General features: G+C 39.4%; 1 protein-coding gene across 11 annotated transcripts in view; it reads left to right on the top strand.

The window, feature by feature from the left end:
- The first annotated feature begins 2,158 nt into the window (after positions 1–2,158).
- DCAF8 (DDB1 and CUL4 associated factor 8) overlaps positions 2,159–14,681 on the top strand; it is a 40,387-nt gene continuing 27,864 nt past the window's right edge. For 2 of the 11 annotated variants that reach the window (XM_031435975.2, XM_010993101.3), the window contains exons 1-2: positions 2,318–2,703; positions 3,368–3,440. The gene's annotated coding sequence lies outside the window, so the exon portion shown is untranslated. Of the gene's footprint in view, positions 2,704–3,367; positions 3,441–12,691; positions 12,834–13,097; positions 13,166–14,681 lie in introns of those variants that run through there. The other 9 variants (XM_031435973.2, XM_031435971.2, XM_031435970.2 and 6 more) reach the window with 9 other exon arrangements.

The raw sequence follows: 14,681 nt of genomic DNA, 5'->3' as shown, positions 1-14,681 counted from the left end.
TTCCCCCCCCCCCAATCTTCTGCCCACCACCTCCCCAGGGTTTTATCTCAGTAAATGGCACTACTGTTTGTCGTCCTTCTGCTCAATTAAAAAAAAAACAAAAACCTGAGAGATTTTGACTCTTTATCTTGCACTCCATATTCAATCTATTAGCAAATTACCTCTCTCACCTTCAAAGTACATCCTGAATCCAACCACTTCCAATTATTTCCACTGCAACAGTAGTGTTGCAGGTAATCTGCAATAGCTTCCTAACTGGTTTTTCAGCTTGTATTTTGCCTTCATGTGGGTAGCTCTCAGTGAATCAACCAGAGTGGATCTCTTCATTTATAAATTGGATCATGTCACTCTTACTCAAAACCCTCCATGGCTTCCTTGTATTCCAAGCTCCCATCCTTGGTCTATAAATCTGTAAGTGATCTGGCTCCTGATGTCTTTCTCCAAACTAGTTTCCTACCTGCTCTTTTGCCACACTAATTTCCTTGCTGTTCTTTGAATACACCAAGCACATTCAAACTTCAAGTGCTTTTACCTTGCTGTTTCCTCTATCTAGAAGATTCTTCCCCCAGTGTGTATGACTTACTCTCTTACTTCAGTCTCTATTTAAATGTCACCTCAGAAGAGGGGGTCCTTCCCTGAACCCTGTATGTAAATGAGCACACCTACCCACTTTTACCCTGCTTTATTTTCCTTTACAGTACTCTTCATAACTTAGTATTGTCTGTGTTTTCTTCTCCTCCCCCTACACTCTCAACCCCTGCACTAATAAATAAGTTCCATGAATGCAAGAATTTTGGTTTGTTTCATTCCCTCTACAGTCCCAATACCTAGAACAGGGTGTTGCACGTAACAGGAATTCAATAGTTGTTGATGAAGTAATGAAAGAATGAATAGAACGGTCAGGCATTAGATAGCTACTTTGTGTTTTGGCCCTCTTCTAGCTTTTGGGGTTACAAAGATGAAAAAGATATAGTCTCTGGCCTCATAGAGTTTATATTCTAATAGTATAGTTAGATTACAAATCCATAATTATAGGTTAGATGTTATAGGTAAGGAAATGTTACGAAAAAATGCAGAGTGAGAGGACAGAGGAGGATAGTAGTCCAGAACACCATTTTAGTTGGAATAGTCAAGAAGAGCTCTCTCTCTGCGGAAGTAGCATTTGAGAAGAGATCTGATTAAGTGGACAGAACAAGTCTGGTAAGGTCTGGTAGATGAACATTCCAAGAAGAGGTAACAAGTGAAAAAGCCCTGGGGCTGCACCATGCTTTAGTTGGAGTGACAACAAGAAGGCCAGTTAAGGCCAGAGCAGAGTTAGGTAGTATAGGAGGAGATGAAATCAGAGAAGTAGGTGCCATATCATGTAGGGCCTTCCTTGGCCATTTTGTTTTTCATTGTGTGATGGGAAGCTTTTGGAGGCTTTCAGCAGGGTAAGAATATAACCTGGCTTACATTTTAAAAGGTCACACTGATTGCCTTATATTTAACTGGCAGAGCAATAATGGAAGTGGACAAACCAGTTAGGTGTCTACTGCAACAGTCTGTAATATATAATGTCTCAGGATACTAGCAGTAGAGGAGGTGACAAGGGGCCTTGCACCCTGGCCTTCTGGTCAAAACCCTCCTGGCCTGGCAGCTGGGAGTAACCTTTTCAGGGGTCTTCTGCACGCTTCCTTCAGTGTCAGAACGAGGCAGAGTGTACATCACCGGTCCTATTCTTGGGGACCTTCAACACACTACCTCCTTTCAGAGAAAGAGCCTCTTGAATAGCTTAGCTGCACCTCAAGCTTCTGAATCCCTTCTTAAAAAGTGGGTAAGTGAAGGCTCTCAAGGGTAAATGGGTCTCAGGGGTATAGAAACCACTTAATAACATCCTCAAAGGAAATGGGGTTTTCAGAAGAAATCTTCTGGAGAGAACTGCTTGTTTCCAATAGTCAAAAAAAAAGGGCAAAAACGGAAGCCGCCCAGGTGACCGGGCAGCTCGTTAAAAATGAAGCTGATTTCCACCACAATTCCAGGAGGCCTCTAACTCTTGTTTCTTCTGAATATCACGAGCACCACAAGCCCCTTGAAACACTACAAAAACAACTTTGCCTCCGCAGTAATGCGCACGCGCCCCTCGCTCCGTTTTCCGTTGGCCTTAAGCCCCGCCCCTTACGCGTCCTTCGAGGAGGGTTGGGAGCGGAGAGCTCGCGCGACCACTCGTCCGTCAGTCTTCTCCAGCACATCGTCGCAAACGGGCCGGAAAGCGTGGCAGCGCAGGCGCAAGCGCAGAGAGCGGAGGCGGTGGTGGTGGCGGCCGCTGGCCAGTGTAAGATGGCGGCGGCGTTGGTGGCGGCAGTGGACGGGGCGGCTGGGCCTGGAACAGAAGGAGCAGCCGCTGGCAGAAGGATGACTCAACACGGGAAGCGGGCTCCTGAGTCTCGCCGGTTCCCGTGCTTGTAACTGCCCCAGCCGGACACCCCCTCCCCCCTTGACCTACCGGGTCCGTGTCTCGTTCCGGCTTGGCCTGCCCCCCTCTTCCCTGGCCTGCCCTCCTCCAGGACAGATTTGACTCCTTTCCCAAGCTCCCAGGGCTCAGGTCTTCTCATTCCCCTGACCCGGGCCACTGCCGGGCGCACTGGCTGCCCTTTCCTCAGGTCAGCCCCGGGGTCGCCCCCAGGAGCCTGCCCTGCAATCTACAGGGACGTCTTGCCTCGTCAGGTGACCCATTTGTGTGCGCTTTTCCCCCTCTTAGACTGGGGGACGCGGCTCGCCCCTCGTTTCCCCGGCGCCTTGGGGCCAACGCGCAGTGTGCCCCCTCCCCCATTCCGAGTTCTCGGGCCCAGCACCTTGTACGGAAGGCCGAGGTCCAAGAACCCCAGAATCAGTTGTTGCCGTCTGTTCCTGAACGCTTTGTAATGTAATTCTCTTAGTCTACCTCCCCTCACCCCCGAATCTTTCAGGACACTGGAACGGTCCCGTTTGGTCCCTGTTAGTTGGAAAGCATCTGGTGGCTTGAATTTCTGACTCATATGATTGTTGCTGGAGTCTCTGTAAACAAACCGGCACCAGCGCTATCACGTTCTCTCCGGGATTTCCCCCTGCTCTGTGGCTTCTTTTTCAAAGGTTTTATTATGGGGTAGCGTTGAAAAGATTCAGGTTTTCCTTTTAAATGACTTACGTTTTAGTGGAGTTGGGAGATGACTTGCCTGGTTTATTTAATTTATGTAACTAAGTTTTTTGTTCAGTAGTCAGAATTAGATAAATGACTGTTGTTTGAAATAGTTCTGAGGAGATCTAAAAGTACTAAAATGTATTCATAAATATTTTTTATTATGTTTAATAGAAGAGACACCTTTGCCACTTAAACTTTAACTTTTCTCAGTCCTTCAGTGAATCTACAGACCTATTTTCTCAGGAGCTCAGCCTGGCCCTACTTCAGTGATAAAGGAGGAAAGGTGAGTAGGAGTTGAAGGCATTTAAATTCCTGAGTCCAAGACAGACCCTACCCTGATGCTTAAGTGCTGACCACTAAAGTCATAAAATTCCTACCACAATTTCCCAAAGAGCTGGGGTATTGTTCTTGGCTTTGTTCCAGGTCTGGTTAAATTACTTTTTCAAGTTTAATTGGCTCTGGGCCCCTTGACTTTCTGTCCTAAACTATTGCTGTATATCTTCAAGTGACTCCAGTTAAGCCTAGAAGTGAATGTGTCTTCCCCTTTCTTTATTCATTTGCCTTGTGTCTTGCTTTGTGCGGATCATGTTTCCTACACTGTTAAAAACTGGAAATTAGTTTGGCAGAGCTCTGTTTAGCGTTTTATCAAATCAAGTCTCTTTCCCTCTCAGGGCTTTGTGTTGTCATTTTTTGCTATTGAGAGAATTTTTAGATCTTTGTCACTGAAAGCTAGGGAGTGATGAGTGATGCTGCCTTTAGTTGGTGTCTAAGTTCAATCTACCTCAGAATTCCAACTTTTCAGAACATAGTGATAAATTGGGGGTAAAAAAAAATAGTGGTGCTCTTTTATAGCTGGTCTGGAGAATTCCTGGTGAGCAGAGCACATCATCATGTGCATTCAGCAGCATGGGCCAGTGCCACAAAGGGAGCCAGGACATACTGGTAAATGTAATTTTTGTAAGGGTCTTGGATTTCGGGTAACAGAGAATAGTGCTATGATTGAGGTTCATGAGATGTAACAGAAGAGCTGAGTGGTTCTGGAAAGTAGTCCTGGCTGATTCTTAATACCTTTAGGATTTGTAGTAGGAAGAGATTGAGTGTAACACTGTTGAGTTTTATTTTACATGGTGTCCAGGTTAGAAATTGCTCGTTGTGAACTGGATTATTGGCAATATGTATATGTATCAGATAAAAAAGGAAAAATACAGTCTTCAGAGCTGGACAGATCTATGTTTAAATACTGTACTATGACTTATTAGCCATATGACCTTGGGCAAGTTAATTAAACTTTTCTGAGCCTTAATTTCTACATCTCTAAAAGTGGGGTAATACCACCTACCTCCTAGGGTCACTGTCAGTATTGTATGAGGCCACTTACATAAAGGTCTTCAATTATGTCTAGCACAAGATAGAGAATAAAAAAAATTCTCTGTTTTCTTTGTACATCATTGATATAGCTTTGAATAAGTTTTACATTAGTTTACAGTTCTTTGCATTTTGCTTTTGAATGTTTTCCTAGTTACTTTTTCAGATTCAGATTTTTAATTGGTCCGCTTAGATGTGTTTTTTGTAGGTGTCCACCAAGAGTTGTCTTCTGAACATGATTCTGGTCAGTCTGGTGGGAGTTCAAGACCAGCGGACAGGAGGAATATGAGATGTTGATGTATGTTTATTTCTAAATGCATTCTTAAACTAAACATCACATTTCCTTTGTTCTTTGCTCCTGGCTCTTGGTCTCTCTTTTATCACACCTAATCAGAGTTGACATAAGTATTGTAATTCCTTCCCTTCCTGCTTCAGTGTTGTTCGCCACCTCAGCTCCAGCTACCTCTTATGCCTTTTCCTTTTTGCCACAGAGGGAATACATTTTTTCCAAGCTGTTGGGCTCTGCAGTGAACCTCACCAATGGCTTATCAAAGAACTAGACCATGAAAAGTTCTTTCTTTCTACGGTGAATCTGGGTTAAGGCGTTAGGAATGCAGAGTTTTTTTATTTCATCTCCCCAGCTGGACCATCTTAATATGACAGCACAGATGAAAAGTTTTTAACCTTCTCTTGTTAGCTTTTCTTTCGCATCTTTTTGGAGTAGGTAAGGGCACCTGAAAACTAAGAAGGTGTTGATAACATTGCGACGTAAAGCAACTTATTTGTTCAGGCCAGTGATCGACTTAGAGTTGACCTACTTTCATGACCACCATCTAGTGTCTAAATTCTCTATTGAAAGTAAAGACTCTTGGGGTGGAGGGTAGCAAGGTGCATTTTTATTATTTTTGTTTTTTTAATGAGATCTAGAGTTCTGTGTTGAGCAGGAGGGATGGGGTGGAGGTGGGGAAAGGATGGGAGGAGAAAAGGAAATATGTTGAAAGAAGCATAACTTTGACTGTTCCTCATTACTGTATGTGCTAGGTAAAAAAACCCCTCCCACCACCACGACCACCAGGAAGGGTTTCACATTTTATGCTCCAGGTGACACCTGTGTATACAGTGAATCAGTATTTTTAGCCTGTGTATCACAACTATAAAATCCTTATATTCCTGAAGATATTTTATATTTCAGGATGTTGCATAAGAATTGTTTCATCTTACTAGGAAGTATTTCCAACTGTGGCTGCAGTGGGAGGTGAGGTATGCTTGTGACTTAGGTCCCAACCAACCTAACATGGCATTTTATTCAGCAGTCTATTAAATGTGTAAGAATCAGTTTCGGTGCTTTGATCCTTAGTGTTGACTAGGATCAAGCTAAGACAGAAGCTTGTCTGCAGAGAGAGCTAAAAGAAACTGTCTTTTTGTTGCCAGTTTAAAACAATACTGGCATTGCAAAAGCAAACAAACCTACTAGAAGACATTCTATAGAAGTGTGCCCTGTTGTGGGAGACTGAGATCTTCAGAGTTTTGTGCTCTAGGTCCTGTATTCTGTCAGGTGAGTTACAGGCTTTTAAAGTTATGAAGTGACAGGTTGAACTCTGTTTTCAGTAGATAGATTTATTTCTGGATTATTTCTACTGTAGAAAAGTTATTCTAAACATGTCTAGGAAATGTCCAGATTATAAAAGACAGAGTTATCCAAACAGCTTTTTATTGCATAACACTCTTGTTAGAGTTAGTTTTTAAGATTGAATTAGCTTTTTTTTTTTTTAAAGCAGATTATCAGTGAGCCAATATAGTCTGTTATTTACCCTCATCCATTTGGAATCCAAGCAACTGAAAGTATTGAATCAGCAACAGTCATAGAAGTATTACTATGTATATCTTAGTTTCAGAGCCAAATGCCAGTTACTTTAAATTAGTTTTACAGTATTGAAAACTTTTCACCTTTCATTTTCGTGAATTTACCCAAGAAACTTCATCACTTAAAATTCGACGAAAAAGGTGCTACCTGTTCTTGTTTACTGATTCAGTTATTCTTGGAGTGAGAAGAAAGTCCTTGAAAGGTCTCTAAAAAATTACAGTGTGATTAATTTTATGAATTGGTTACTTCTTTGTAGCAGTCTTTTATCTCTGCCTCTACAGGACATAGTTTCTGGGCCAGAAGCCCAATTTGTCAAGTACCGCCTTAACCCCAGGAATGTATATGCCAAAGATAAACTGATGAACTAAGGCTGCCCTGAGTTTGAGAATAGGGCATGTTGAGTGATTAATTTGACAAAGATGGCATCTTATTAATAAAATACAGTGTGTCTAATGGATTGGGTTATTGCAGAAATTTTCATCATTGTATCTGAGAAGTTAGATACTTGCTTTTATCCAAGGATACTATTTAAGAAGGTCTGGCCAAGTTCTAATGTGAAGCATCCATGCTTGCCTCACATGGCATTTTTTTGTTTTTGGTTTTTCTTAGCCATCTGGAAAGCTACCACAGGATTTACCTTAGTGGTAGCCGAGAGGCCGTATTCCTGCGGTGTACTTTAAGCATTGTCACATTATCAAGTATGTTTTTAACCTTACTTAGGACCCATATTAGACTCTGTCCTCTAATCTAGTGTAGATAGGAAGGTCCTTCTTGATGTTTCTAGCCTCTCTTTTTTTATTGTTTTATTGTAAGTTGTACCTTTGGAGCATCACTCTTTCATCCCTAGTGTCCTTACCAATGATTTCAGGAAAAAAATTTGAAATTTAAATGGCAAAACTGGTAATGACTGGATTCTGATGTAAAAATAAATTATTTCACAGTGGAAAAACAGTGGAATTTTCTTAGAAATGGGTTTTCCTTAAAATCATTTAAATTGAGTTGAGTAGGCTTAAATGTTATTATAAAAAGTTCCTTAGCTCTGCTTCTGGAGACAGCACTTAAGGGTTAGAGTGCATTCCTAACATACTCTGAAATACTGTTAGTAGAATTAAAGCCAATAAATTATAAACACAGGGCATTTGGTATTACCAAGTAGAGAAGGCATTCATCCAAAGGAAGAATAAAGTTCCTTATTCCTAGTATAGTTGATGTAGGAGTTCTTACCGTCCTCGTCATCATCTATGGTAATTGCTTTGAAATTCTCATCTTGGCTATCTCTGAACCTTTAAGAGGGAGAAGAACTTAGAGAGGGAGGGAGGCTTATGTTGTGGTCTTCTGGGTATATTGCTTTACCCCAGTTCATAGAACACAAATGTACTCAATAGAAAATATAACAGAGCTCTCTGAATTCTTTGAAAGGCCAGTGAGAGCAGGTAAGCAGATTTCATAGCCATGGAACTGTGTCCTAATTTGTGTACAGTGTTTGGAGGATCATTATTGAGTGGCCTAGAAGCCCAGGCTTCTCTAGCATGTGCAGTCTGGAACCAGAGATGAGAAGCTAGAAAAATATAAATGCCTACCACGTACAAGACAGCTTCTGTGCAAGCATTGTGTTTAATCCTCTAAACCAACTCCTGTAGGGTAATGGTATTATCCCATCTTACAAAAGAAGAAACAAACTCAAAAGGAGGTAGTAGAAATAGAATTCAGACCCAGGTATGACTGACACTACAGCCATTTTCTTTCGGTTATACCATATGCTGGCTTTAAAAAACAGGGCTCTTTTATGCCAAGTGATGAAGCAAATTGAGCTGAAGGGTAAAATTCAGTACTTCTTATAAAAGTATATTTAAAGTGTGAAAGATCTATCCAAATGACAGTGTAAATGAAAACATTTTTTGTTTTAACATTGGTCTCAGGTTATGAGTAATTGATAGACTAATAAGATTTTTAAGGAAATAATTTTGATGGACTTAAGAGGTAGCTGAATCCTTTTACTTTATGATCCTTTTTTAAAAATGTTTCTTTTTTAATTTCATGGGGGGAGCTGTAATTAGGTCTGTTTGTTTGTTTTATTTATTTATTTATTTATTTATTTATTTATTTGTTTATTTATTTATTTATTTATTTTTAGAGGAGGTACTGGAGTTTGAACCCAGGACCTCTTGCATGCTAAGCATTCACTCTACCACTTGAGCTATCCCCTTTTGATCCTTGAATAGGGAGAAAACCAGCATTTTCTCACTCAGTTCCTGAGGTAATTCCATGGAAAAGCCATTCTGACTCTTACAGCCTTTTCTCTATATACATCTATGTACTTCTCTGTAGCATTTGAAATATGAACCATCCCACTTTCTTGAAACCTTTTCGTCTGTTGACTTCCAGGACATTAAAAACTTTATTATTCCTTATACTTCCTTAAGCATTTCTCTGTTTCCCTCTTCTTTCTTTTTCCAAAGGGTAAATATTCCCTAAGAGTTTTTTCCCTTGGACTGTCAGAACTTTCGTCAGTCCTTTGTTTTGTTTTGTTTTTTTAGTGAGGTGTAATTTACAAGGTATTTGATTTTAAAGCTTCTCTGTCCAAATAATTCTCAGGCCTGTATCTCTGGCTCTAATTTATTTCTCAAGTTTCAAACCTACATTGATTTTCCACTACTTTCATAACATGTCAACTTGGATTTTAAACATCATCAAAATAAAATTCCTCTCTTCCCCAATGTGCCAGCCTCTCATATATGGCACTTGTTTTCCTCTGGGCGCCCAGACTTAAACTTGTTTTTTTAATTTTTGGGGCCTTGTTACTGTTCATTGAGCCAGATACTATTAATTCTACTTCCACAATGTTTCTCACGTTGATCCCCTTTTAATTTCCTCTGCTAGATCAGCCTTTGATAGGGTCTCACTGCTTCTTATTTCAGCAACTGTGATGGCTTTTAAACTTCTTTCTCCTTTCATTTCTGTCCATTTCAGTCCATCTTACTATCCTTGACAAAATCTTCATGATGCCTGACACACACACCCCTTCTACTGTACTTCTTAGGTAATGAATTATACCCTAGTATCTAGCCTAGTCAAGCCAGAATACCCATTTATTTTCTTGAACATATCAGGTTTTTCATCTTCCATGTCTTCTCATTCTGGTCCTGATGGAGTATCTTTCTCTGTACTACCCATCCTATCCTTCAGAGTCCAGTTTGAGGGCTAAGTTCTCCATGGAAGCTTTCCCTTTCTCCTTGAAACTAAGTATAATCCTTTTCTCTGTTGAACTGCAACAACATTCTGTCTTTTTTTCTTTTTAAATAATACTGGTAATTATATCTCTTGTATCATACTTAGTTGTATACTTATTTTTCCTAATTGGTTATTAGCTGCAAAAGAGATTGTAACTGCCTTGTTTATATTAGTAGCTCCTGTATCGCCTTGTATAACGTTGCATTACTAGCATGTCTCTGTACAGAGGGGCCACTGGGTGGTGCCAGAGGACTGTAATTTGGATAAAGGGAAGCTAGAGCTGTTGTACAGTTGGGTTGCCCAGTGCTGTCAAATCATCTGCACAATAGGAACAGAGATTAATTTTACTGATCCAAAAACATTCATAGTTTCTGCTCATTTGTCCAGTTTACCAGAGGAGAGAGTGTGGTATACTTAATTCCTCCAAGTACTTAATAGAAAGTAGCCCAGAAGTAAAGCCCTGACTCCTATAAACGTTTTATATGGTATGAATTTCAGCTTCCTTGGGGTCATCCTTTGAATTTCAGTGCCTGAGGTTCTCTGATTAGTAAACAGTATACTATTAGAGTGGAGTTCACAGCAGGAATTGGGAAAGTTGGCTTGGAGAAGGGCTTATTACAAAGTAGAAAAATAGTCAGGTAGGGAGAAGTAATTTAAAATGAGCCATTTTAGCTTAAAAACAAAAATTGGGGATGGATAAAGTAGGACTGGTTGATTCCAGATGGACTGTGGGACCAGAGACTGAAAAGCAAATTTGTACTTTGGATGGAAATCAGCCCTGAACAGCTGTTCAGTTATGAGTGGTATGGGACATCTGTCCTCCCGAGAGGAACCAGGGACTGTGTGGCTCTCAGATATGTCTTAGTAATAATTAAAGTAGTTTCAACCATAACCTTTCAGTTTCAGAGGAAATTCTGAGACTTTGTCTCTTTTAAACATGAGTGTCTATGTAGGAAAATGTGGGCACTTGAGTTGCACAATGAGAGATGCCAAACAAGACTACTGGACTGACCTGAGAGAATACTGGGATTATGTAACTCATGGGAACTCACTGAGTATGAGTTCAGGTCTTAGTAAAGGGATCAAGGACAGTAATATTATTTAGAAATTGATGTTTCCATTGAACCTGAGGAGGTAAGGTAGAGTTTATCAGACCAGTTTCCATAGACCCTAGACTTCAAAGGAGTTAAAGTAAACTTGGGAGATATTTTAAAAATAAAAAGCATATGTGTAAAAATTAATAGTGCAACCACTGGAACTACTTTGAATGACATAAGCTTCTGATAGTCTTAGTTGTCACTTAGACAGTAGGTTTGGAGACTTTATGGTTCAGGATTCATCTTTTAATGTGGTTGCAGCAAAATTCTTCCACATTTTAATTTTCAAGAAGATCTGACATTTTGCTCTCATTTATTATGGCTTATTGATCACTATTAACTAACTTATATTAATAACCACAGCCTTGAGAGCTAACTTCTATTAATAGTCACAGGTTTGAACATTTAGTATATTTAATTGTTGGGCTTTATCTGTCTATGAACACTTTGCATGATTACTCCCCCCTACTCCCACCCTCCTCATTCTCTTTCCTGGCTGCTTTTATTTATTGCCTGATTGATGGATGGATAATTTACATACAGTAAAATTTACCCTTTACTTCTGTGGCCCATTCTGTGGAATTTGACAAATATGTAGTCATGTAACACCACCATAGTGGAGGCATGGAACATTTTCATTATTCCAAAAAGTTTTCTTATGGCTGTTTATAGTTAGTTCCCTTTCCCAAATCCCAGTAACAACTGATCTGCTCTCTGTCTCTCTAGTTTATCTTTTCCAGAATGTCCTATAAATGGAATCAAGTTACGTAGCTGTTTGAGTCTTGCTTCTTTCGCCTAGCTGTAACACATTTGAGATCCATTTGTTGCTATGTGTATCAGTAGTTCATTCCTTTTATTGCTCAGTAGTATTCTATTGTGTGATGGACCACAATTTGTTTATCCATGACCCAGTTGAAAAACATTTGATTGTTTCTAGTTTTTGATGAATCTGAGTAAAGCCACTAAAACATTCACGCTTAGGTATTTTAGGAGGGTATTGTTTTATTTTTCTTGAGTACGTACCTGGGTAGGATTCCTGGGTTGTATGGTAAGTGTATCTTTAACTTTATTTTTAAAAACTGCCAAATTATTTTCCAAAGTGACTGCCGTTTTACATTTCTGTGGGCGGTGTCTGAGAGTTTAGTTGCCTTACTCCTTGTTAGCACTTGACAAAGTAACTTTCATTATTATTATTTAAAAGTTTTTAATTTTTAACTCCTAGTAGGTGTGTAGAGGGTTCTCATTGTGGTTTTATTTGTATTTTCTTAATGACTAATAATGTTGATCATCTTTTCAAGTGATTGTTATTTAGTTGTGAGAGATTTTGAATATATTCCAATTGCTATCCTTAAATATGTCTTTTCACTTTCTTAACAGTGTCTCTTGAAGAGTTGATTTTTAATTTTGATATATCTGGTTAATTTTTTCTTTTATGGTTTTTGCTTTTTGCATTCTCTCAAGACGTATTTGCTTAACCCAATGTCAGAAAGATTATCTCATTTTTATTGTTTTAGCTTTTACATTTAGGTCTATGATCCATTTTGAGTTAGTTTGTGTATATTGTACAATGTACAAGTCAAGTTTAAAAAAATTTTTTTTTGCATTTGGATGTCCTGTTATTCTACTATACATGGTCTCTTGTATAAATCTTTCATCAATACTAGGAAAAGAAAGCAGCCTCAGTGGTTTTAAACAAGAGACATTTGGTACCTCTTCCACAAAGTATTCTTATACCCCATGTTAATTCCCCCTCTGCTTGGTTTTTAGTTAATATTTTATCATGTATTTGGTTAAAAATTTAAGGCCCTTCTTTTATTAAGACAGGAAAAGTCTAGGTCACTGAAATTTCTTAGATAGAAATTAAAATGACACCTGCATCTTTTTTCCCCATCCCCCAGTAGTTTACTCTTTAACCTTCAGTTTGGCAGGGGTTATGGTTATTTTTAGAGTGCAGGCAGTGGAGCTAATCTAATTAAACTCCTCCAGCTACCTGGGGCAGTGAGCTCATCATCTCTTCCAAGCTCAGATTGGTTTGCTCTGGAGTGGATTTTACATGGAAATTGATCAAGGTGAAAACAGTGGATTTGTTGGGAATGGAGTGCATTAAAGAATGAAGAAGGTAATTTAAGTTTGGGTCAGGTATGATCCCCAACCTCAGATTATAAAATAAGGTTGTGTTCTTTGATGATGGAAGAGATTTAGAACGACTCCTATACTTAAGACCTAGGGCTCAGTCATAGCACCTTAGCCTGCTTTAATTTGGGCACTTTAATTTCTGCCCTAGAGTTGAGATGGTTTTAAGTTTCTTCACTTTGACAGAAATTTTTACAATAAGAATAACAACTAATCCCTGAAGTATAATTTTATTGTCATTATTTCTTAGCTTCCTAGGGAAATGGTCCCCCCAAATGGAATGTATGTACCCTAAGGGGTATGGAAGATGATCCAATGGTATGTAGGAAAAGAATGTTGAAATTTCTTATTTTTTTCTAGAAAAACTAAGCTTAATATTTAATGTGAATTGATTAAATATGTGTGTACATACACACATAATGAGGGTTCATGCTCAAAGTTTTCACTGATTAGAGGTTCATAATCAGTTTTGAGATCACTGCCCTAACAGCATCCTTCTTCAGAAGTTTTAACATATAATTCTACTTACCTATACCATCTCTAAGATTACTAATACTATTTTACAAAAGAAGAAAATGAAGTTCAGAGAAGATTAAACAGTACATCCAAGGTCACATCACAAAGTATGCTCATAACTTAGCTGGTAATAGAAACCTGGACTTCTAATTTTCAGCCTCGGACTACTTTCGCTAAACTGTGTTTCCTAAAATCTGACCTTTAGAAGCTATCTGTCTATCCACTCAGTGATTAAACAGAGTTGACATAAGCATTCATAGGTTTTGCTCTGTTTCTGAATTCAGCAATAAATTCTGTCAACTTTTTTCCTCAAAAGATCCCTCCTTACAGGAACCTTAAACCAATTTCCCCAAGAGATGAGCTCTGCAACCTCTAGGATGGGTTGAACTTCGTGGCTCTCCTTTTCCCACTTCTCAGAGCTCGGTAGGCATTAGGCATTGGCTCCTCCTGATCATGGAGGCTGGGAGAGTAAGTGTGTTTTCTAGAGTTACTGTGAGTCTAATGTTCAGGCAGTCTGAGCTTCTGTAGAAGTCAGTGAGATTCATTTTTGAGAAAGGATCTCAGGCCGCTTAATACTACTTCTCTAGGAGTGGGTAATAGTGGACGGGAAGTATGGTAGGGTTGACAGTTTTGATTCTGGAGATGAGAAAACATAAGCTCTGTTCTCAAGTGACCATAAGGTATGTCTGTTGCCTTAGTTTTTAATCTTAACCAAGTAGTGCAACTATTTTCATAGAACTTTTGCAATTAGTATAATTAATTTAAACCCTAGATGTGGAAGAAGATATTGCTGAGTTGCTAAAAGAATATAAACAGGGACTGCTGAGAGGAAAAAACAAGTGTGTGAGGAATGCTGTACAAAAATACATCATTGAAGTAGGAGGAGGAAAACAGTCTGCTCTGCAAACAGCTGTTTTTCTTTATGTGGCTTCACAAATCTGGTTTTTTTGTTGGCATTGTCTTTCATCATCACCCTTCCAGGTGTCCCTCCCTCACATTCAGCCTCGTCCTGCTCTTGCATTATTTCTGCTCCCCTGCCCTGGCCTACTATTAGCAAGCTTTGGGCAGCTGTGTCTTGGCAGAGGAGACACTTTTTTTTTTGAAGCAACTTGGATTTCTGTAGAGGAGAGTAGTGGGTAAGGATAAGGATGGGGCTGCTTCTGGGATGATTGTTATGGGAATGAAAGAGCTGTTGAAAGATTAGAGGCCAGTGTGCCTGGGTACAAGGACTGGAGTCATAATCATACTTTGTCTTTTACCAGTGTCTTTTGTCCAAGGCACTGAAAGGGCTTAACAAAATTCTGGTCTGAATAATATT

This window comes from Camelus dromedarius, chromosome 23, assembly GCF_036321535.1.
Source record: "Camelus dromedarius isolate mCamDro1 chromosome 23, mCamDro1.pat, whole genome shotgun sequence".
NCBI lineage: Eukaryota > Metazoa > Chordata > Mammalia > Artiodactyla > Camelidae > Camelus > Camelus dromedarius.
Note: the sequence above shows the minus strand (reverse complement) of the source record. Positions and strands in the feature narration are given on the sequence as shown.